The sequence below is a fragment of the Phacochoerus africanus genome, chromosome 9, assembly GCF_016906955.1.
Source record: "Phacochoerus africanus isolate WHEZ1 chromosome 9, ROS_Pafr_v1, whole genome shotgun sequence".
Classification (NCBI taxonomy): domain Eukaryota; kingdom Metazoa; phylum Chordata; class Mammalia; order Artiodactyla; family Suidae; genus Phacochoerus; species Phacochoerus africanus.
In genome coordinates this window covers 59417290-59442056 of record NC_062552.1, presented here as the reverse complement: position 1 = coordinate 59442056, position 24767 = coordinate 59417290, and the positions used below count along the sequence as shown (strand labels likewise).

The following is a 24767-nucleotide window of genomic DNA, read 5'->3' as shown; positions in this document are numbered from 1 at the left end:
AGATTTCAGGTTCGATCCCTGGCCTTGCTCAGTGGGTTAAGGATCTGGCGTTGCCGTGAGCTGTGGTGTAGGTCGCAGACTCGGCTCGGATCCCGCATTGCTGTGGCTCTGGTGTAGGCTGGTGGCTACAGCTCCGATTAGACCCCTAGCCTGGGAACCTCCATATGCCTCGGGAGCAGCCCTGGAAAAAGCAAAAAGACAGGGGGGGAAAAAAAAAAAATATATATATATATATATACCTTTAAAAAAGACACCACTATCAGGAGCTTGAGGTTAACAGATGCAAACTATTGCTCTTGGAATGGATTTACAATGAGATCCTTCTATGTAGCATTAAGAACTATGTCTAGATACTTACATCACAACACAACAATGGGAGGAAAAAGTATGTGTACATATATGTGTAACTTGGTCCCCATGCTGTACAGCAGGAAAACAAACAAACAAAAAACACCACTCCCATGGGGGGAAGATTAAAAATAGTCATAGATCTCAAAAGCCACTCCCCCTCCATCTGAAGCAAGCCTCTTTTTGTAAACGGGGGTGGGGGGAGGGCTTTTTACCCAATTTCTAAATCCACCAGTCCCTTTTTTTCATTCCCTGGGAGGATGCATGCCCTGAGGGGAAGCAGTCCTCACAAGGACTCTGCAGGTCCTTACCATCAACCTCAACCAACCTGTCACTCCAATGCTGAGCTCTGAAAATGTCTTTGATTTTTCTCACACCTCACAAACCTAAGTTAGACCCTGGCACAGCAGAGCAATTTCTGTTTCATTTGCAAGCTGGCCATTTTTACTATTATCTTTTTGTAAATCTCAAGCCATAAATACCCTCTCTGTTGACTATAACTTTAGATCAAAGGACTAAGTCTCCCAAATTTATGTATAATAATATGTTGAACCCAGCTAACTGGAACTGAAAACATACTGCTGACAGCTGCTGAGGGGAAATAATTTAAAATGTCTAAACTGGTTACATTTTCCTAGGCGTTTCCAGTATAAAGTAGCATATTTAGCTCAGTATTTTGAACCTTTTCAGACATATTAAGAGATTGGAAATATAGATTTATATATGCCATTTGATACTTAAGAACTATCAGTCAATTGACTATGAACATTCAATTTCACCTTTTGGGGATAAGGAAATAGGTCTAATAAATGCACAGAGTGTAAAGTCTTAAAGACTTTTGGGAGAGTTCCTGTTGTGGCTCAGCAGGTTACGAACCCGACTGGTAACCATGAGGATGTGGATTTGATTCCTGGCCTTGCTCATTGAGTTAAGGATCTGGCATTGCCGTGAGCTGTAGTGTCGGTCACAGACATGGCTCAGATCCCACGTTGCTGTGACTGTGGCGTAGGCCAGCAGTTATAGCTCCAATTCCACCCCTAGTCTGGGACCTTCCATATGCTAAAAGATTCGGCTCTAAAAAGCAAAAACAAACAAAACAACAAAGAAACTTTCTGTCTGCTAAGTCTACGTACACCCATGATCTAGATCATGGTTTGGTTTTTGGGTTCTACAAGTTTGTAACCTAAATGCTTAAACTTACCTGAAATTAATCTCTGTAACCAGAAGCCAGCCATTATCTCATAAATGGAAAACCAAATTTAGATCAGAACTACGGATCAGAACATAGAACTATGGAAAAAAGACTGGAGTTCCTATAAAGACCTGGATTCTAGTCCTAACTCTGACTGGATGCTGTATAACTTTGGTCCTATTTCCTTATTTGCAAAAGGATATAATTAGAATATAGTAGTGATTCTTAAATGCTGGTCTATGGGCCAGTCTATAGGAAAAGGAAAGAGAAGGGGGGAGAAGGAATTGCTGTGAGAATAGATTAAGTATTAAAAACTATGCTTTAGGAGTTCCCATCGTGGCGCAGTGGTTAACGAATCCGACTAGGAACCATGAGGTTGCGGGTTCGGTCCCTGCCCTTGCTCAGTGGGTTAACGATCCGGCGTTGCCGTGAGCTGTGGTGTAGGTTGCAGACACGGCTCGGATCCCGAGTTGCTGTGGCTCTGGCGTAGGCCGGTGGCTACAGCTCCGATTCAACCCCTAGCCTGGGAACCTCCATATGCCGCAGGAGCGGCCCAAGAAATAGCAACAACAACAACAACAAAAAAAGACAAAAAAAAAAAATAAAAATAAAAACTATGCTTTAGGGAGCTCCTGCTGTGGCACAGAGGAAATGAATCCAACTAGCATCCATGAAGATGTGGGTTCGATCCCTGGTCTCACTCAGTGGGTTGGGGATCTGGCGTTGCTATGAGCTATGGCGTAGGCTACAGATGCGGCTCAGATCCTGAAATTGCTGTGGCTGTGGTGTAGGCCGGCAGCTGTGGCTGCGATTCGACCCCAAGCCTGGGAACTTCCATACACCATGGATGAGGCCCTAAAAAGCAAAAAAACAAAAAATAAAAACTATGCTTTATTCTGAGATCATGTCCTACCTTTTAGCTATTAAAATATCATCACTTTTACAAACTGATTGTGATTCTGTAAAGCATTTAACTTCATTCTTGCTTGTTTCAGCAGCACATACACTAAAATTGGAACAATATGGAGGAGATTAGCAGGGCCCCTGAATACACAAATTTGTGAAGCATTCCATATTTTTTGTAGAATCTAATTTTAAAATAATATAAATGAACTTATTTACAAAACAGAAACACAGATTTTTGGAAACAAGCTTATGGTTACCAAAGGGGAAACATGGAAAGGAGGGCTATACCAGGAGTTCGGGATTAACATATACACATTACTATATATAAAAGAGAGGACTTCCTGTTGTGGCTCAACGGTAAGGACCCCAACTAGTATCCATGAGGACACAAATTCAATCCCTGGCATCGCTCAGTGGGTTAAAGGATCTGACGTTGCCGTGAGCTGTGGTATAGGTCGCAAACTCAGCTCAGATCCCACGCTGCTGTTGCCGTGGCTAAGTCTTCCATACATGGTATCAAATTATATCAACTCTGCTATCAGTTGAAGTGCTCCTCACAACAGTCCCGTCAGATGAACACACCGAGAAGCCAACTGAGAGGGAAATTATACTCAAATTAAGAGACATGTTCAAGGTCACATAGCTGGTTAAAGGATCAAGAGGCTAGACACACTCCTTCTCCTTGGAGTACATGAACAACCTGGAGCAGAAATACTGGACAGACTAGAGTATCCTCCTTGCAGACAGGTACACTGTAATTCCAAACTATAAAGTATTTGAATGCCAAATGATGGAGCTACAAGAGTCAGGCACAAAGCTACTTTCAAGCCCTGCTTTGGGTGACATTTTTATCTGCCACTATGGTCTCCAACTATTTCAGATTTGAAGCTTACCCTGTAAGGAAGACAGAAATTTAAAAAGGAAAAAAAAAAAAAGCAGTCTGAGGGACAGATACTAGTTAAAGACTAATGTGAACAAACAATGGCAGCAGAACACTAAAAAGTCATCTAGCCATGTATTATAATAATGAGTGGGAATAGCTTCAAATCACCTTGTAAAGGAATCATAATTCCCAAATAAAGCAAACAGAGCAAGGTAATTTTGATATTGCAGGGGAGTTTTCCAGAGTAGGGCAAAACAACTTGCTAGCGAATGGGATAGGTTTCAGACAAAGGTTAGAAGGGCAGAGGTAAAAGCTAACTCTCTCAGAACAAGAAAAATAAAAACACGCTTTCTAGTTTTACAATCTAAATATCTTTAATCACAATAAAGAGTTGGCCTACCTAGAAATCCAGGCATTTCTCCATAATTATTAAAATCCAAATGGAAACCTCAACTTTGAGTATCTTTTTCATTTAGGTCAAGTTTCACAAATTAGTTTAGGTGGAAACAATAAAATTATTTTAGTAAAGATAAATTCAAAGTGCACTTCCCATTGTGGCTCAGCGGGTCAATAATCCTACTAGTATCCATGAGGATGCAGGTCTGCTCCCTGGCCTTGCTTAGTGGGTTAAAGAATCTGGTGTTGCCAAAAGCTTCACTGCAGGGTCGCAGATGTGGCTTGGATCTGGTGTTGAGGTGGCTGTGTGTGTAGGCCAGCAGCTGCAGCTCCAATTTGACCGCCAGCCTGGGAACTTCCATATACCACAGGCGATGCCCTTAAAAAAGGCGGGGGAAAAAAAAAGATAAACTCAAAACAGAGTTCTCCTATGGTGCAGTAAGTAGGTTAAGGATCTGGCGTTATTACCGCCGTAACTTAGGTCGCTGCTATGGCGCAACTGGATCTCTAGCCCAGGAATTTCCAACTAATGGGGGTGTGGCCCCCCTAGAAAAGATAAGCTCAAAGTAATAGTGTGTATAGAACAAACCACCCTATTCTGGAGGCTTTTAAGTATACAATACTACTTTCTTTTTGAAATGCACTTAATTTATGGTTGATCCTTTAATACCTCTTGATTTTGTGTTACTATCTTGAATTAGGAACACTTTAAAGCTCTTTTATTTATTTATATAATAAAATCTTCTGAAAAAAATTATTTATTTATTTTGCCTTCTTTAGGGCCACACTCGCAGCATTAGGGAGGTTCCTTGGCTAGGGGTTTAATCAGAGCTGTAGCTGCCAGCCTATGCCACAGCCACAGCAACACAGCATCCAAGCCAAGTCTGTGACCTACACCACAGCTCATGGCAACGCTGGATCTTAACCCAAAGAGCAAGGCCAGGGATCGAACCCACAACCTCACAGTTCCTAGTCAGATTCGTTTCCGCTGCACCACGACGGGAACTCCTCAATGAATACTCCTGAAAAATGGAAAGTTTCTCCTCAAAAGCAAAGAAATTTTTATCAAAGCATTAAGTGAATGAATGTAATTACTTCAACTCAGTAAAACTGCCTGACATAGTCTACTTCAAAATCTGACCACTTTATCACTTCTGGATTTAAATCTGCTAGAATATGAAAAGTGTTCCAGAATAAATGAAAAAGCCAATCTGTTTATATTTCCCATATTACTCAAGAAAATTAATAACCCATTCTTCTTAAAACGCTATAACATATAACCCATTCTTCTTAAAACGCTATAACATCTGACACCCAAGCCTCCCCTGAACACAGTTTCACATTCTTTCGATGAGATGGTCCCCAACCTGGGGAGATTCTACCCCCAGGGCACATTTGGCAATTCTGGAAGACATTTTTGGTTGTCACAATTCCAGAAGGATGCTACTGTCATCTCATGAATAGAGGCCAGGAATGTTGTAAACATCCTACAATGTACAGGACAGCCCCTCACAACGAAGAATTATTCAGCCCAAAATGCTAACGGTGCCAAGGTTGAGAAACATCGGTGTAATATAATGACAATTCCCCATGACATACCCCCTCCTTTTAAATGTCCCTACCCTCAGGCATATGGAAGTTCCCAGGCAGGACAATGAATTTAAGCCTCAGCTGTAACCTACACTGCAGTTGTGGCAAAGCCAGACCCTTTAACCCACCTGCTGGGTCAGGGATGGAGCCTGAGCCTCCTCAAGCCTCCGCAGAGACCCTAGCCCCTATAGTCAGATTCTTAACTCACTGACCCACAGCAGGAACTCCCTGACATATACCATTTGTGAGCTTTGGTGGGGTTATGTCATACTATGGTGTCAGCAATTTTTACCAAGGTGGCTCAGGACAATCATCTTGTATGTGCAAGAAGACATCACTCTTTTCTTCATGACATGGATTCACCTTTCACACTCAGTGTACCAGAAAAACATCATTATCATTTACCATTTGGGTTTAAAGCATCTTTACTAGAAATTTTAGTAAAAGAAATTCCCTTATGGCACAGTGGGTTAAGGATCCAACACTGCCACAGCCGTGGCACAGGCTACAACTGTGGCGCAGGCTTGATCCCTGGTCTAAGAATTTCCACATGCCACAGGTGCAGAAAAAAAAATCTTTTTAGTAAGAATTTAAATAGCAAATCCAAATTTTTATTACATATTTCCTTGGTTTTAAAGATATAAATACCCAAAACAGGCAATAAATGCAGTTAAAATGCAACTGACTAATCAACTGTCATGAATGAACCTGAACTTGGAACATAGCCATTCTATAAAATTTTCTCTTTTGGCTGAACCTACAGCCTGTGAAAGTTCCTGGGCCAGGGATTGAACAGGAACCATGGCAGTGACCCAAGCTGCTGCAGTGACAATGCCAGATCCTTAACTGGCTGAGCCAAAAGAGAATTCCTTTAAGTTTTTATTTTAGATCTCAGATAAATCTCAAGTAAAGTTGTAGCTTATTGTCACTTTTTTTTTTTTGGCTTTTTAGGGCTGCATTTGTGGCATATGGAAGTTCCCAGGCTAGGGGTCTAATTGGAGCTGTAGCTGCTGGCCTATGCCACAGCCATGGCAACGCAGGATCTGAGCCGCATCTGCAACCTACACCACAGCTCACAGCAACCCCAGATCCTTAACCCACTGAGCAAGGCCAGGGATCAAACCTGCGTCCTCATGGATGCTAGTGAGATTCATTAACCGCTGAGGCATGACAGAAACTCTGCACATTGTTACTTTTGAGCCCTTTTTGCCCTCGTATCATCAAACACAACTTTGAAAAACTTAGTTCTTAATTTTGTTGGAGAGGACAATCATGTTCTTTGCTCCATAATTGCAAGCATTCTCCATTTTAGACTAATAAGTACTACCTAGAACTATCAATCCAATAATTTTTTTCATTTTTTCATGTTTCCTTCTTATCACCTTTGTATACACACCTGTCTTTGCCAACTATCCACTTATAAACCGTACTAAGTTTTGGTATAAAAACAGCCCTAAAAGATGAAAGAATACCATCTTTTACATTCTTTTAGCAAATTGGAATGGTTGTGATTCTTGTAGAAAATACTGCATTCTTGGAGTTCCCACTGTAGCTAAGTGGTAACAAATCTGACTATATCCATGAGGATGAAGGTTTGATCCCTGGTCTCGGATCAGTGGGTTAAGGATCTGGCATTGCCATGAACTGTGGCGTAGTTCACAGACAGCTGGGATCTGGCATTGCTGTGGCTATGACATAAGCAGGCAGCTACAGCTCTGATTTGACTCCTACCTAGCCTGGGAACTTCCATATGCCACAGGTGCAGCCCTTAAAAAAGAGAAAATATTGCATTCTAGAGTTCTTCCTGCTGAATGATTCCTGGATGAGAACACCATATTTCTTCCCCCACCCCCCTCAGAAATATATTATCCACTCAAATTTTTCAGTCTGAGAAAATTCATCTAGGGTATTGTCACCTGAAGACTCAAGCCTGCAGCTTGACTTACACACTCAATTCTACCATCATCATTACAGCCTAGAGTGCTGCTATCCGTTGCAATTCACCTACTAATTCCTCTAATAAATCCGCAATGTCTTCCTTTGTTAGTTTTCTTCTCTTTGCCATTATAGGACGAAAATGAAAGGTTACAGGTATGACATGTTGAATAAAAGCTTTAAAAAATTATAAAAATAGTAGTATAAAGAACTGTCATATACTCTTCACCCAGAAACCCCAAATGTTAATAACTTACATGTTTAAGATGGCACCCCCCCAACTTTTTTATTTTATTGAAGTATAGTTGATTTACAATAGTGTGTTAATCTCTGCTGTATAGCAAAGTGATTCAGTTACACATACGTATTCTTTTGCGTATTCTTCTAATTATGGTTTATCATAGGATATTGAATATAGTTCTCTGTGTTATACAGTAGGACCTTATTTATCCATGCTATATATAATAGTTTGCTCTGCTAATTCCTAACTCCCCTTCCCACTCCCCCACCCCCTTGGCAACCACAAGTCTGTTCTCTATATATTATAGTAAATCTGTTTTTGTTTCACAGATATGTTGATTCGTGTTTTGTTTTGTTTCCTTTTCTTTTGTGGATTCCCTGTGGCATATGGACTTCTTGGTCAGGGATGAGATCTGAGCCGCAGTTATGACCCACATCGCAGCAACACTGGATCCTTTTAACCCACTGTGCCAGGGGTCAAACCTGCCCCAGCGCTTGAGACACCGCTGATCCTGCCGGTGATCCCCTCGCACCATAGTAGGAATTTACATTTTCTTTTTTTTTTAGGCCTGCACCTGTGGCATATGGAAGTTGCCAGGCCAAATGTCCAATCAGAGCTACGGCTGCCAGCCTACACCACAGCCACAGCAACGGGGTATCAGAGATGTGTCTGCAACCTACACCACAGCTCACAGCAACACCAGATCCTTAACCCGCTGAACGAGGCCAGGGATCGAACTTGCGTCCTCATGGATACTAGTTGATTCATTTCCACTACGCCATGATGAGAACTCCTAACTTACACTTTCTTCATAGATGCTTCATAAATGCTTTGGACAAAGCAGTAAGAAAACTAAAGTGAAGCAGTGATGACTTAATTTTACTACTACATCATCCTTCTAGGCAATTCCATCACTCTTCAGTTTTCTTATTATTTTAGTCTTTTTTAGCATAGTTGGGAATAACTGATGAGTAATGATAAAGTAATTCCTAACATGATGAAGGACCAAAATGTCTTTCAAGATATAGAATAACTAAGATCATTAAGATCCCACAATACAGGTCAGATGTATAAGTAGTAATAACTAAAGAGTTTATTCCATTATGGCAAGTTTATTCCTCTGTAAGCAATTCTCTGCATTATTTTTGCAACTTTTTTTTAAGACAAAAATTATTTCAAGGTGAACAGTTTTAAAAAATTAAACATTAATAGTAGGGGAACATAAAAGAAGGAAATCATTGTGTCTCCCTATTCTCAAGGACATTAACATTTAGTCTGTGTGACAAGGTTTCTATAAATTAACTGGGAATGGTACAAAACTATGGACTAAGTGTAACAGAAGATACGCTCACTAAAACTATAAAGAAAGCATTATAAAGAACAGAACTCGTAGTTCCCACCATGGTACAGCGGAAACGACTCTGACTAGTATCCATGAGGACTCAGGTTCAATCCCTGGCCTTGCTCAGTGGGTTAAGGATCTGGTGTTACTATGAGCTGTGTTATAGGTTGCAGACATGGCTCAGATCCCACATCGCTATGGCTGCGGCTGGCAGCTGTAGCTCTGATTTGACCCCTAGCCTGGGAACCTCCATATGCCACGGGCACAGCCCTAAAAAGCGGGGGAAAAAAAGAGAAAGAAATACAACTCAAAGCAGTTCTAAAGAGGATAGATATGTAGATCTGTCACTCATCTCATACTGCCTCTATCTTATTACCTATATTTCTATCCCCATGCAGACATGGACACACAAATCTTTAACCATCTTTGTATCCTCCAATTGCTTAGCTTACTGCTTTGCTGTGGTAGAAACCAAATCATTCATTGATTCTTGCACGCATCCTCTACTATTTAGTACTTATTGAGTGCATATTATGCACCAGGCATTGTTTTGGGAGCTAGGGTAAACTCTCCTCCCTTGGGAAGTTTACATTTTAGTGAGAGAAATAGACAGTAATCAACAAAATGTTCAGAATATTAGACAATGACAAGTCCCAAGAAGAAAGAGCATGGAAGAGTTTTTGAAATTTTAGGTCAAAGTAACCAAACAATACCTCACTAATAAGGTAACTTGTAAGGGAACTAAGTAAAGAGCTAGCCATGTGGAAATCAGGAGAAACATTATAGGCAGAGTGCACAGCAAATGCAAAGAATGATGTACATACATGCTTTGTATTTTCCAAGAACAGCAAAAAGGCCACGTAACTGGAGTGAAATGGAGGAGAGACTAATAGGAAATGAAGTCAGAGAGGTAATAGAGTTGGGGGTAGTAGGTAGGGAGCATATTATGTTTGCTCTCATAGGGTCTCAGATTTAATACGCAGGATGAAATGGGAAGCCACTGGAGGGTTTTACACAGAGAACCACCTGGGTTGCTGTGTAGAAAACAGACTGAAGGAGGATTTCCCTGTGGCACAGCAGGTTAAGGATCCAGTGCTGTCACTGCAGTGGCTAAAGTTGCTGCTGTGGTGTGGGTTCAACCACTGGCCTGGGAACTTCCACATACCATGGGTGCAGCCAATTAAAAAAGAAAAGAAAAAAGAACAAACTGAGGAGGGGCAATAACAAAGGTGCTACTGAAATAATCCAAGCTAGAGATATTAGTGGCACTCACTGCTGAAGTTGGGGGTTAAGTGGTCAAATTCTGGATATTTTGAATATAGAGCAAATAGTATTTGCTGATAGACCACTTAAGAAAAAAACAGAAAGAGATATACCTATTAGACATCCAAAAGGAAATATGAAGTGGGTCACTGGATTTGTTTATCTACAGTACAGGTGAGAGGTCCCCAGTGAGAGGCAGAATTTTTTTTTTTTTTTGCTATTTCTTTGGGCCGATTCTGCGGCATATGGAGGTTCCCAGGCTAGGGGTCCAATCGGAGCTGTAGCCGCCGGCCTATGCCAGAGCCACAGCAACGCGGGATCCGAGCCCCGTCTGCAACCTACACCACAGCTCACGGCAACGCCGGATCGTTAACCCACTGACCAAGGGCAGGGACCGAACCCGCAACCTCATGGTTCCTAGTCGGATTCATTAACCACTGCGCCACGATGGGAACTCCGAGAGGCAGAAATTTGTTAGTCACCAGCACTGCTTGGATTTTCGAAAGGTAATATAGAGCAAAATATAGCGCTCCATAATCAAGCACATTCACATTTCTGTACCAAGAGAGACAACGTAGATCAGGCTGAGCCCCTAAATTAGTCGTAGAACCAAACTTACAAAACAAACAAACAAAACTCTTGCATTTCAAAGTTGTGGATAATGAACTGTGGCTCTGTATATCCTTCAACAGCTTGCAAATCAACACACCTAGCCCCAGAGGATACCAGCAGGACTGAGGAAGCATCCATTGACATAATGGTGGTAAATAAAAATAACACATAAAAAAAGGGAGTGAGGACAAAATCAAAAGAAATGAGGGGCAAAAAAGAGATGTATCAGTTAGAAATTGGTACTAATAAATGCCTAACTAATTTTGAAGTTAAATGCCAACTAAGGAGTTCCCGTTGTGGCGCAGTGGTTAACGAATCCAACTAGGAACCATGAGGTTGCGGGTTCGGTCCCTGCCCTTGCTCAGTGGGTTAAGGATCCGGCGTTGCCGTGAGCTGTGGTGTAGGTTGCAGACGGGGCTCGGACCCCGCGTTGCTGTGTTTCTGGCGTAGGCTGGGGGCTACAGCTCTGATTCGACCCCTAGCCTGGGAACCTCCATATGCCACAGGAGCAGCCCAAGAAATGGCAAAAAGACAAAAATAAATAAATAAATAAAAATAAATGCCAACTAAAACAGAGGTATCCTCTAGTTAGCAAACGAAGGCCATTAGAGTTCATTTTGTTTGTAAATTATCTATCACCTACTGTGTGCCAGCACTGCCTTTGGCACTAAGGCTATCAAAATAAAGTCTAAATCTATATGAACTGTGAGCCACTGGTGCAGCTCTCCCTAAGGGAAGCCAGTATAAGGTTGTTGCCCTACAAATGTACAGAGACAAAAAAAATGTGCATATAAAGTTCCTATTGTGGCGCAGCAGAAATGAATCTTACTAGTTGCAGGTTCAATCCTTAGCCTCGATTGGTGGGCTAAGGATCTGGGGTTGCCATGACCTGTGGTGTAGGTCACAGACTTGGCTCAGATCCTGTATTGCTGTGGGGTAGGCAGGCTGGCAGCTGTAGCTTCAATTCGACCCTTAGTCCGAGAAAGTCCTTATGTCACAACTGCGGCCCTAAAAAGCAAAAAAAAAAATCTGCATGTGGTTATAACTGACAACAGATCCCACTGGGCGGTCTTCAGAGGAAACAGACCCCAAAAGAAAGTTACATAATTAAAGGAAGCCAAGGAGTTTTTTTTGTTAATATGTTGTTAAAAGACAATCAAATGATTGTCTAAAGACAATCAGAATTCACATTTTAAAAGAAAAATGTCAGAAAAACAAAACTTGAAATATTTGGAAAAAAATGTAACATAATAATGGCAGAACCCCAGAGTTTCCATTGCGGCTTAGCTGTAACGAACCCGACTAGTATCCATAAGGATGTGGGTTCGACCTCTGGTCTCACTCAGATGGTTAAGGATCCGGCATTGCCATGAGCTGTGGTGTAAGTTGCAGACACTACACATATCTTGCCTTGTCGGCTGGCAACTACAGCTCTGATTTGACCCCTAGCTTGGGAACTTCCATATGCCACAGGTATGGACCTAAAAAGACAAACAGTAATAATAATAATAATAATAACAATGGCAGAACCCTGATTCAGACTACAAGTATGCTGCCGGATGGGTTTCTTTCTTTGACCTTAACCTCTACAAAAAACAAATACCCAAAATTAATTACTTAAACTGTAATAAGAAAAAATAAAAATCCTAAGATATTACTTCTACTGTTCACTTATTAAAGTAGCAGAAACATTAAGGCATGTGAATGAAAAGAAGTATTAGGAAGCAATAATTAACCATATTAATATATCTTGAGCTAGACATAGTAACAGCAACAAGTTATGCCAAGTCCATAATTTCTTCACTGGGACTCTTTAACTACCTTCCAAAGCAGTGGAAGCAGTCACATCTGCACACTGAGGAGAACAGGATCACCAACTCTGGAAGACAGACAATTCATTTTAATACAATGCCATCTCTTTGATTATTCCAAAACACTCTGAGAGCATTTTGAGAGATCTAACAACTCCCCTCAACAGGATCTATGATTTTAAACTTCTCTCTTCCATTTCTCATTTAGTAACCCCCCTTCATCCATCCCTAAGGTGGGCTCTCCTCTGAATTCCTTATAGCTCTTTGTACATGACTCTTATACACTAAGGGATTGATGGGTAGTAAATTCATATTATGCGAATATTTACCTTTTCTTCTAAGAATATAAACTTCTCAGGGACAAAGACTCTTCCAGAGCTATTTAAGAAGATGCTCAAGGAGCTCCCCTCATGGCTCAGTGATTAACAAACCCGACTAGGAACCATGAGGTTGTGGGTTGGATCCCTGGCCTCGCTCAGTGGATTAAGGATCCAGCGTTGCCCTGAGCTGTGGTGTAGGTGGCAGACACGGCTCGGATCCTGTGTTGCTGTGGCTGTGGCATAGGCCGGCAGCTGTAGCTGCAATTCGACCCCTAGCCTGGGAACCTCCACATGTCACGGGTGCAGCCCTAATAAAAAGATAAAAAAAAAAAAAAAAAAGACAAAAAAAACTATGAATCACCATCTTGTATATCTGAAACATATAATACTGTACATTAACTATACTTCAGTAAAAAAAAAGTGGTCAAGAATGTATGTTGAGGAGTTCCCCTGCGGCCCAGCTGGTTAAGGATTTGGCATTGTCACTGCAGCAGCTGGGGTTGCTGCTGTGGCTGTTTGATCCCTGGCCAGGGAACTTCCATATGGTGTGGGTACAGCCCCCCCCCCAAAAAAAAGCAAAAACAAAAGCACGTTGACTCAATTCGCCTTTAGAATCTGAACCCCAATCTTTCCCCCTCAAACCTGAATTCAAAAACACATTACTGATTCTTCTAAAAATTAAACATAGAATTACCATATGACCTAGCAATTACACTTCTGGGGATAGACTTAAAAGAATTCAAAGCAAGTACTTGAAAAGATATTTATACACCTTTCCTAGCAATATTACTCACAATAACCAAGAGGTTAAAAACAACCCAAATGTCCACCAACACATGAATAAACAAAAAGTGGTATATACATATAACGGAATATTGTTAACTGTAAAAAGGTAATTCTGACACATGCTACAACATGGATGAATCTTGAAGACAATATTAATATTCCAAGTGAAATAAGGACGAATACTGTATAATTCCACTGACATGACATACTTACAGAAGTCAAATTCATAGACACAGGAGAGTGGTGGTTGTGGGGGAGGGGTTAGAGGGGAGGTTTAACGGAGTTGTTACTGTTTAATGGGTACAGAGTTTCAGTCTGGGATGATGAAAAATTCTGGAAATGGATGGTGATGACAGCTGCACAACAATGTGTATGTACTGACTGTCATTGAATTGTACATTTAAAACAAGTAAAATCATAAATTTTTTATGTTTATATGTATTTTACCACAACACGCACGCACGCAAAACCCCCACCCTGCTCCTTCTCTGTTTATTATCCTTAGACAAGAACCAGGTGAAGGAGCATGGACTCTGGAACCGGAAGGTCTGGGTTCAGATTCCGGCTGACATTTGTGTCTAACTTCACTGTCCCACTGTTTTCTTAGGTTTTTTTTTTTCTTTTTTTTTTGGCTTTTTGCCATTTTCTTGGGCCGCTCCTGCAGCATATGGAGGTTCCCAGGCTAGGGATCAAATCAGAGCTGCAGCTGCCGACCTATGCCGCAGCCACAGCAATGGGAGATCTGAGCTGTGTCTTCAACCTACACCACCGCTCATGGCAGCACTGGATACTTAACCCACTGAGCAAGGCCAGGGATCGAACCCGAACCTCATGGTCCCTGGTGGGATTCGTTCACCACTGAGCCACAAGGGGAACTCCTCCTTAGCTTTAGAAAACAGATTTCTAAGAACCCACTATGAAGGTTTTAGTGAAGATTAAATTGGTTGACAAATGTATAGTACCTAACTCAGTGCCTGGGAATAGTAAAGGGCTCAATAAATGTAAATTCTTCTTCTTCTTCTTCTTTTTTTTTTTTTTTGGTCTTTTTAGTGCCACAATGCAGCATATGAAGTTCCCAGGCTAGGGGTCGAATCAGAGCTGTAGCTGCCGGCCTATGCCACAGCTACAGCAATGTCAAATCCAAGTTGCATATGCAACTTGCACCACAGCTCATGTCGACGCAGGATCCTTAACCCACTGAGCAAGGCCAGGGATTCAGTTCACATCCTCATGGATACCAGTCAGGTTTGTTACCACTGAGCCACTACAGGAACTCGTTATTCTTATTATTCAAGGAGACAGAGGGTGTAATTTGAAAAAGCATTGAACTATCATCTTTATAAGAATCTACAGAAAATAAAGCTTAACAAACTCTTGGTTGCTGGAGTTATCCAGAAGAGTAGGAAAGTCTTTTAAGAGTTCCTGTTGTGGTACAGCAAGTTAAGGATGAAGCACTGTCTCTGAGGCAACTTGGGTGGGATCCCCGGCCCAGCGCAGTGGGGTTAAGTATCTAGTGTTGCCTCAGCTATGGCGTAGATTGAAGCTGTGGCTCAGACTTGTTCTCTAGCCAGGGATCTTCTATATGTCATGGGTGAAGACATTAAAAAAAAAAAAAAAGAGTAAGAATAGGAAGAAAGCCTTTTAATGCACTTCATAGATTACTGAACGTCATGGATATTATCTTAATTCCAACTAAAATTCACAGTCACTAACATCTGCCTTGCATAGCTCTCCAGTATCTTGTCTGTTTACACTGAAGATATAAACAGGACTATGCTCTGCCAGTAATCTTATCAAATTACTACACATCTCCTTCCCTAAAAAAACAAAACAAGTTTTACTCTTTAGGTGAAACCTTCATAATTACAAAATGCCAATCTATCTAGCATCTTTGATGAAACTATAGTATATGATATTGATATTTGAAGAGGTAAGAAGCATTTATGAAAACTTTCCTAATGCAGCATATCCAGGCTTTTACTCAAATTCGTAAAGCTTATGTGGGACTTCTGACCCTGACTCACCAACAGACAACATATTCTTTAAGGGCATGAATTAGGTCTTCTATGTTTCCCAGCACACAACACTGCAAGTTGGGAACAACTATGTGTTAACCAAACTTTCCTCAATGATAAATTCTCCACTGCCTTCACTATCTTTGTCAGTATACAGCAACAGGAAAAACATCCAAGTTTTCTGTCTCTACAACAATTCTATTACAGTCACCATAACCAAACTGAAAAGCTGCTGTCACCATTGCTACTTCCTTAGTTAAGAAGGTGAGACAATCTCTTCACATGAGTACAGCACAGGGCACCAAGCTCTCAGTCCCAAATGAGCAAAGCACAAATCTAGAATTTAACTTCGGTTTAGTTAATTAGCCAGTGGGCTTGCTCAGATATTAGTACATAAGTAAACATACTTGTTTGTTTATTTTCTCAAGAAAAACACTGAATGAACATAAGTAATTTATCTTAAAGAGAATGTCTCAACTCAGAGCAATAACCTCAATTAAAACGGTTCATTAAACTTGAAACGTCATAAGGCAATTCCCAATACAGGCTGTAGGGCAACACTACATAAGTCACATACACAAGGCTACACTAGTCCTCTATTCACCCTACTCTAATAAAATAAGGCAAGAACACTAAATTTTACAGAATATAAGTAGAAAGTGGTCTAGATGTTCTAACAGAATTACATAAAACCAGAAGACTTTTCAAGACCATATAAAGTTATCTAACTTGCAACTTATTTCTTAGTGAAATTAAGCTTACACAGCAGGACCATCTGTACAATTAAAGCATTTGAAAATGCAGGAGCTGAAAAAATTGGAATTTTCAATTCAAAGTCTGAGTTTTTTTTAAATGACCATCTTTTATAAATAATCATCTTTAACAGTAAAATGTAAATCCAACCCTTTCTTTTCTAAATCTCAGCCTTGTGAACAGGAGCTGCCACAGCCTTTTTTTGGCTGAGTTTGAAGTTCCAAAGCACCTAAACAGTGGCCAAGTCTAACTAACTACCCACCGCCCCATTGGCTCAAAGGAAGCCCCGCCCCGTACAGCGAAGGCAACTGCACATCAAGGGAACTCCAGGAAAGGTTGTCCCCGGCCACATTTCTAGTCTCTGAAGACACTCTGCCCATCCCCCACCATCAGCGCTGCGGAAGCCCGGTCACAGCACGAGCAGCGCTGGACCACAGACTCCAACGAAAGCTCCTTGAGCAACCCACCCCAATAATTACAACCGAGAGAGGAGTGGCGGTGACTGCGTTCCCACTCTTCAGGCTGCACGGTGTCATCCATATAGCATGGAGCAAATCAGAGACAACCGCTCTGGCACCTGGCCCTCGTGCCCAAGGCAAAAGGCACGGGCGAGCCACCAGAGAAAGTCCTGACACCTCCATAGTTCGCAGTCGGGAGGCCCCTCCCACCCACCGAGACATAGGGCGGGGCAAATCTAGGCGCCGCGACTCCCAGCCAGACCGGACAGCGGGCTTTCCCGAGCCCCGCCTCACTTGCCAAGGAGGCGGAAACCAGGGGGAAGGGGGAGGATCGCCAGGGGGAGTGGCATTGCCGCTCCGTACTGCCCCTCCGGCCAACCCGAGCCCGGGAAGGCGGAGGAAGGCAGACCTCACGCCCCCTCCCTGCCGCGCCCCGAAGCCGCACGCGGGAGACCCTTGACTTATCAGCCCAGTACGAGGCAGCCCAGCCAAGGCCCCGCCCACCCCGGGAGGACAAGGGGGGGTGGTCGGTCGCAAATAGCACAGAGCGCAGGGCCCCGCCCCGCCCCTTTCTCCACAATCGCACGCGCGCGTCGGCCCCGCCCCTGAGCGGCGGCGCGAGAGCCCGCCCCCTCCGCGCGCACCGGGTCTACGCTCTCCTCCCCCTCCCGCACCAAGAGCTACCCCGCTCCGCCCCCCACCCCCCTCACACATCCACACACCTCCCGCCCGTCCGCTCTACGGGAAGCCGAGGAGGTCAGCCCCCCCACAAATACACACCCTCGAGTCCAGCGTTACCCGCCAACAGGCTCTCCGCCCCAACCCCGGTCCGGCATGCTCTTACCGCAAAGCTACTCGGGCCGCTCCTCACTGCGTGTCCCTCTCGGCGTGAGCCTCAGGCTCAGCAGGGAGGCCCCGAGAACCGCGCGGGGCACAGGCCCGCCAAAGAGAACTGGCAGCCTCCTCTTCGCTAATGAAGCGGTCACAGGCCCCGGTGCCCAGACTGGGAAGGAGGGAGGGAGGGAGGGAGGGAAACTCCGAGGGGGGAAGGGGAGGGGGGGAAGATGGAGAAACCGTCTCCGCCGCCTCTACCGCCGCGGCCGCTTCTCTGTTACCCGGGAAATCCCGCCCACTCCCCAGGCCCGCCCCGCAGAGGGAAGAATCAACTTCGCTTCGCCACTGGTCGCACTATCCGTCAGTTAAAAGTTTAGCCAATCGTTGCGCCCTGCCTGCCGATTGCCCGCCCCTTCCCCCTCGGCCGGGAGGGGAGGGGGAGCCGCTCACCTTCTCCACGCCCCTATTGGCGGGGAGCTTCCCTAACTCAACCCCGCCTATTGGAGACGAATTGCCGAATCCCACCCCCAAGCCGCAACACTATTGGAGGAAGCAGGGAAGCTCTTCACCTCTCATTGGAGGACTCCACGCGTCCCGCCCCGTGCCGTCTCAGCTACAGGCCCAAAAACTCCGCTCCCGCCCTCGCCGGTCATCGCAATGGAAGGCTACCCCTCGCTCTCTGACTGCCCCAGGAAGGTAAGTAACCTATGTGGGATAAAATGTCCGTGACACTAGGCTCCTCCTACTGCACTGCCTGGCCAGGCCCCGCCCCCAACCATCGGATTGGGTAGCTTGGCGCCGGTAGGATCCTTTATTGGCCAGGATGCCCGTCTAGGAAGAAGCTGACTCCGCCCTGCGCGAGGAGGCTGAACCTTAGCAGTCCTTTTGTGGAATGTTTACACTAGAGACTGAAGAGCAGAGAGTTCCAGGGCCCGAAACAGGAGGTGGTGCGGAGCTCAGCAGCGGGAATCCGATGCCCTGGGACTTGAAAGGGAGGGACGGCAGCATCGCCACCGTGGAGGACCCGCTTACAAAAAAAGAAAAAAAAGAGAGAACCTCATATTTCCTATCCAGCTTTCTCATTAGTTTACATTTCCGCACGCTGCCTCCTTGCAAACACAAATATCCCAAGCAGCCGACAGCTACTTCCAGTAAGTAAAATACAAAATTATAGGTTAGAGACCAATGCCAAGGAATAGCCCCAGGGGTTGCTCAGCCCGCAGCTAGGGGTGACTGCATACTTCTAAAGCCGACACTCCCTAAACCTGAATATGCAGTCCTAAAGGGGCGGAGATAACCAAAATAAGGGCAGGGCCCTAAGAACCAACGCCCTGGCAAGCCTCCGGAAGGCGGAGCTTGAAGTGTAAGACACTCGCGATCTCCAAAGCAGATCTGGAGGCATCCTCTAACTGGAGGAACTGAGAAAGGAGACTAAACAGACCATGGCATAAATGAAACTTCGCTCCACACTTCAGAGAAAAGATAAAAAATTCCAAAGTTGGGGACAAAAGTAATAAGAACAGCTATATTTCCTCCTCCTTGGCGAACGAGTGTTAATGACAGTCCCTAGTCCCTCTCTGTGTAGGTAATACAGCCTTGACACAGAGAGACAAAGTGCCTGAGATATCTCGGTTGCTTTTATTTATTCACTAAATAGGACGAACTGACACTGGCCTTGCTTGGGGGGCGCTCTTGGAGCGCTAGGAGAGGAGGGGGCGGGACTAGTTTTCCCGCTCTCTTCCGCAAAAGGGCTACTCCCCCTAGAGAGCCCAGTGGGTAAGCAAGGGCCAGGCCCCAGGTAATTCACTCCTAAGTCCTAGCTTGTCTTCCCTCGGCAATCAAGCGGAGACGTCAAGAAATGAGTGCGGGCAACAGGTGGGCCTGACTCCAAGCCGCAAGGACAAGCAGCGAACTGTGAACTCCATGAATAGCCGACAGTTGGGGGCAGTCTCGCCGAGAGCCAAGCCTTGCTCCAGGAGAGAACTCAAAAAATAAGTCACACCGACGAAACAGAGGAGACCCCCATGCCAAACCTCTAGGAGATTACGAGGAAGCAGCATTTATGCAGAACTGGCCGTGGGCTAGTTTAACTCTGCGCCGTCCCCTGCTCCCTAGACTGGGTGGCACACGGTGCTCCTACATGGACATCAAAAACCACTTGGAACCCAAGCCGAATTGGGCCGCCCTCGACTCCTCTGTCAAGAGGGGGTGAGCTGCGCGGGGTCTTGCCTAAGGTGTCCAGACCAATCCTAGGTTGCTCAGAGTTTTAATAAAGCCAAGTAAGGTCAGCAGCTGCTTTGCGCTGAGAAGAAAACACTGCCAGCGTCCGCAGCATTCTGAAGCTTAAGCTTAGGACGATCTCCTAGAAGTAGAGAGTCGCGGGAATAACCAGGCCACAGTGTCAGAAATTTAATACTTGGCCGAGAAGGGCAGACCCCCTCCCTCCTCCCAAATCCTGCAGAATCCCGGAAGCTAAGCCCCCCAAATTCACTCTACGCCGTAAAACACTAACTTCATCGTAAAGTCTACCAGATCTCGAGGCTTGGAGGAATCATTGTGTGCCTTCTTGGCTCTCCCCGCCCCCCTTGCCTAGGGCTTCAAGCCCGGGACTTCCGGGCGGGAGGACAGTTCGAAGGAGCAAGGCGGGCCTCACACATGTGCTGAGCGCGCACACACGCTAGGGAGGAGGCGGGGAACAGGGTGGACTTCCCCCTCCTAGCTCAATCCGCCGGAGGAGGAGGGGCTATATATGGCACCAATCAGGAGTAGGGGCGGGACCTTGCGCCTCACGTAAGCCGCAGGAATCCTCCCTCCGCCCTTCAAGGAAAAAAATCCTAGCAACTTAAACTCCAGCCCGGCCTCCGATAGGCGGAGCTCGGGAGAATGTCATCCAATCAACAACCGAGAAGGAAAAAAGGGAGTCTCTCCCAGCCAGTGGAAGACAAGAGAAGGCGGGCCCTCTTGAGGAGCCCGAGATGGGTGGAAGAGAGAAAGGCCCCGCCCCTCAGCTCCGCTCCCAGCCGGTTGCACAAGCCGTCGCGGGAGTAGATAGTAAACAGGGTAGGCCAAGGAGTGGAGGCAGGGGTAGCCTAGCGTTCCGTGGGCCCGGGCCCCTGCGCCCCATCTCGCGGCGTCGCCCCGCCCGACTTCGGCGTTTCGCGCCGGCGCCCCGCCTCCCAACCCGCGGCCGCCATCCCGGCTGACAGGCGCGCCCCCCGCGCCCCTCCCCGCACGCTGATGCATTTCCTTTTCCCGATTCTGAGCGTGGAGACTGTTTTCCCAGTTTCCGACCTTCACTGCCCCTTTCAGGCCACCCCCTCGTGGGCGCGCTCACACGCCTGCGTCCCCGCCTCCACCCCATCCGCAAGCGAGGAGCACGACCGGGGGATGGGAAGGGAGCTGCCGCCGCCTTGGGGTGGGCGGGGAAGGAGGCAGCTCCATGTTTGCAAGGGGATCAGCTGGGGCCGTGAGTCGAAGCCGCCGAGTTCCTGGAGGTTTTCCACACCCCCGGGCCGTGTTCCGGCGCCGAATGCTGGCTCTACTGCCACGGCCCGGGAGTTCGGAGAACCCAGACCGGCGCATGGGGGTAGTGCCGAGGTGCGGGGGCTCTTTCCGGTGGCTTCCCCCGGCTGCCCCTCCCGCAAGTCCGGCGTTGCCCCCGCCCCCAGAGTCCATAACAACCGCGGGCCCTAGGCACCCGCGCCTCTCCTGAGCGCGCCCACCGCCCCCTCGGACAAGTTTGCAGACAGAAACAAAACCCTCGGGCGGCTGCCGCCTTCGCCCAGCATCGTTAGCGGGGAAAGCCACGGGCCCCGGCTCCCTTGCTAACTCCAGCTCTCGACCAACTCCGGGCGCCGCGGACTCAGTGGGCCCGGCCAGCCGGGCTCAGGCCGCCGCCCCCTGCCGAGCCCGCGCGCCGCAGCCCAGGCCTGGTTCCAGTCGGTGTACGGAATCTCCCCTTTTTTCTTCTTTACAATAATTTTTTAAGGCATTCTAGGAGCGAGGGAGACCTCCTCCTGCTGGCACCTTACCCAGTTCGCGGCCGAAACCTACCGAAACCGGCCGCTCGGTGAAATAAACTAGGCAGCACGGCCGGCACACTGGCGACCCCAGGCCGGGCCGACCCCCTCCCCACGGATCCGGCCGGGCTTGGAAACACACACTGGCGAGCGGGCGGCGCCAAGAGCTCTCCTTCCTGGCCTGCCCCTCGCCTCCCTCGGCCGCCGGACTCCAAGCTTCCCTAGCTCCGTCCCAGGACCCGTTGCGCCGGCACCAGGGCGCACTGGCCGAAGCGACCGGCTGGTGAACTAGCCCCCCAAAACGCCCAAGATTGGGGAGACCAAATTAAAAGCAGCTGTTTAACATACCTTCCGAGCCAGGCGAGGAGTCCTGAATGGGGGGGAACGCCCCCCACGGGCCATTGGCTCCCCGCTGCTCTCGTCAGTCATCCTGGGCCCGCCTCCCTGCCTTGCTCCACCTCTTCCCCTTCATTGAACTCCCCCTCCCTCCAAAAAAAAATCTAAATAAATAGATTAAAGTATCCGTGAGTGGGAGGCGCATCTGTGGCAGAGGACCCTATATCGAAGGTACCGCCGCTTCGAGTTTCTTAAGGCCTTTGGACTGGAAGGAGACCTACTGTGACTCGGAGATCCTCTGGGTGGACACGGAGGAGGAGCTAGCCGGGCTACCCAACCCCTACTTCCTTCACACACACACCCCATTTGGAACTGAGCAGAGGGAGGCGGGTAGGGATACCCTAGCGACTGGCTGCAATGTCCCGACTCCCCTGGCTGTGTAACCTAACCGTGGACGGCCCATTTTCTGTTAGGCGACTGCCTAAAAATGAACGGTGTAATTGGAAAGTACTATGTTCCGGGCAACAGGCACTTGCCTGAGCACTTTCTGGGGTGAGGCAGATAGAGTCATACCGCACCTGCTGCTTGGGTGCGATTATAGAGACTGAATGAGATGCTCACTCTGCACTATCCAAGGACTCCAGATCTATCTACCTGAGGAGATGCTACAGAAAGAACTAAGGCAATGCAGAAATGTATATATAAATAGACATCCACAGAATCTCGGAGCAAGGAGCTTCTTTCTGAGGAAAAGTGGTAAAGTCTTCCTGGAGGAGGTGGCACGCAAGTTGGGTCTTAAAGATTTCATCAGGCAGAAGTGGAGGGGCAAGTCATTTTCAGCAAAGGACACACAGAGGTAAATGCAAAATATTAAGAAACACTTCAAGTGTGGCTGTAGTCATGAAAATCAGGTTTGGAAAGATGGAGTCAGAGAACAGAACACTTTACTACCTTGTTAAAATTCTCAGGCTTGCACAGCAGAATGTGCAAGCAACATGACTGATCACAAAATCACAGGCCCAAAACTATGGTTTAAGATGCTCAACATCCCAGCAGCTGGATGGATTCTGAGGGTAGGTTGAATGAAGTGTGCCTGCAGGCAGGAAAGTGAAGCAGAAACGCTGTTGTAATAATGTGTTTGGAGATTACAGAGTTACATATTCTGGTGGGAGGGGTGGGTGGAGAGAGCCAAGAGGTTTCATCTCTCTCCAAGCCCCCAATCCAGAAACCCTTCCCTATCAGCAGTCCTCACATCAAAACTCTGCCTCAGATGCCTCTGTGAATCATTTGTAGTGTTTTCATCATAACTTTACACCAAAAAGAGTTTTGGCAGGGGTAGCAGGGACAGAGGCTACCCCACATGTCACCAAGCCTGGGGCCAGGGTACACAGTGGGTGAGGAAGAAAGACATTGATTGATGGATCCAGGTAATTCATGTGAATGATGTAGAATGCGAAGAAAGTGAAGGGCCTTAAAGTCCTGTGAGCAGAATGGGAGTCTGCTGCCAGTTAGGCTATCCCAACAATTCAGGTGAGATGTAACGAAGATTTGACCAGGGCTGTGGCTATGGGTAAGCAAGAATACAAATGGAGAACTGCAGTGGCTTGGGTGCTGTGGAGACACTGGTTCAATCCCCTGTAAGTACAGTGGTTTAAAGGATCCAGCATTGCTGCGGCCGCAGTATAGGAGTCAGTCCCTGGCCCAGGAACTTCCACATGCATGGATGTAGCCGAAAAAAAATGTTTTTAGTAAAAATAAAACCAGAGAGATGTGGTTGAGAAAGACTGAAGACTACTGGGTGACCGATTCAGTGTGGGTAATGGAGGGAAAGGAAGAGTCAGTGGCAGTGGCCTGGTGCGTGAAAAGGTAGAAGACCTTGAGGCTAATGGTTCAGTAATCTGGGTTCTAGATTGATCACGGCTAGTGACTTGGTAGAATACCTTTAGACAAGTCTCTTCCTCCCTGAGGGCCTTTTCTCTCCTGTGAAATAGAGCCTCAGATGCCTGTAGAAAGACAGGCTCTAAGGACACTTACCTCACTCAGAGTCCATAGGGTGGGGGTCTAATGGGGAGGGAGGCTTGCCACTAAGGAGAAAGGGCAGGCGGGTAGAAATACTGACTTGGGGAGGGAAGTGGGTCATCTCAGAGGACTAGAATTTGGGTGGTAGCTTGGTTGATGGAATCACTAAGGGAGAGTGTAGAGGGAGAAAGACCAGGAGGCGAAAATTATGTATTCAGTGGAAGGCCCAACACCTGGCAGGGCCATGGAGGTTGAGGTTCATTATCAGATTGGGGCTCTGTAGAGTAGAGGCCAAGTCTTTTGTTTGTTGGGGGGGGGTGCTTTTTTTCTGGCCGCCTGCAGCATATGGAATTCCTGGGCCAGAAATCAGATCCAAGCCTCAGTTATGACCTACACTGCAGCTGTGGCAAGGCCAGATTCTTTAACCCACTGTGCCAGGCTGGAGGGCGAATCTGCATTCTGGCGCGGCAGAGGTGCCGTCAATCCTGTTGTGCCACAGCAGAAACTCCAAAGACCAAGTTTTTCTTTATCAGAATAGAGATCCAATGTCTGGAGCTCCGTCTCATATTTGTCCTCTATTTCCCAAGAGGCTATGTCTTAAATGAAGGCTAAACAGATACTGTGTGATTGTGAGATAAGGCAAGGCAGAGTGGTAGAAAGCAGAAAGAACATTAGTCTGGAAGTTGAGTCCCATGGTTTCCATTTAGT

The 24767-nt window shown here is 46.3% G+C and overlaps 1 protein-coding gene and 1 pseudogene across 3 annotated transcripts in view; one reads left to right on the top strand and one right to left on the bottom strand.

Annotated features, from left to right (window-relative positions):
- SIN3A (SIN3 transcription regulator family member A) overlaps positions 1-22150 on the bottom strand; it is a 73023-nt gene extending 50873 nt beyond the window's left edge. Inside the window, exons 1-2 of one of the 3 annotated variants that reach the window (XM_047794508.1) lie at positions 17696-17894; positions 12530-12587 (exon numbers count right to left, since the gene is read on the bottom strand). The gene's annotated coding sequence lies outside the window, so the exon portion shown is untranslated. Of the gene's footprint in view, positions 1-12529; positions 12588-17695; positions 17967-22052 lie in introns of those variants that run through there. The other 2 variants (XM_047794509.1, XM_047794507.1) reach the window with 2 other exon arrangements.
- On the top strand, positions 2523-2620 carry LOC125136943 (uncharacterized; annotated as a pseudogene).
- Positions 22151-24767: the final 2617 nt, after the last annotated feature.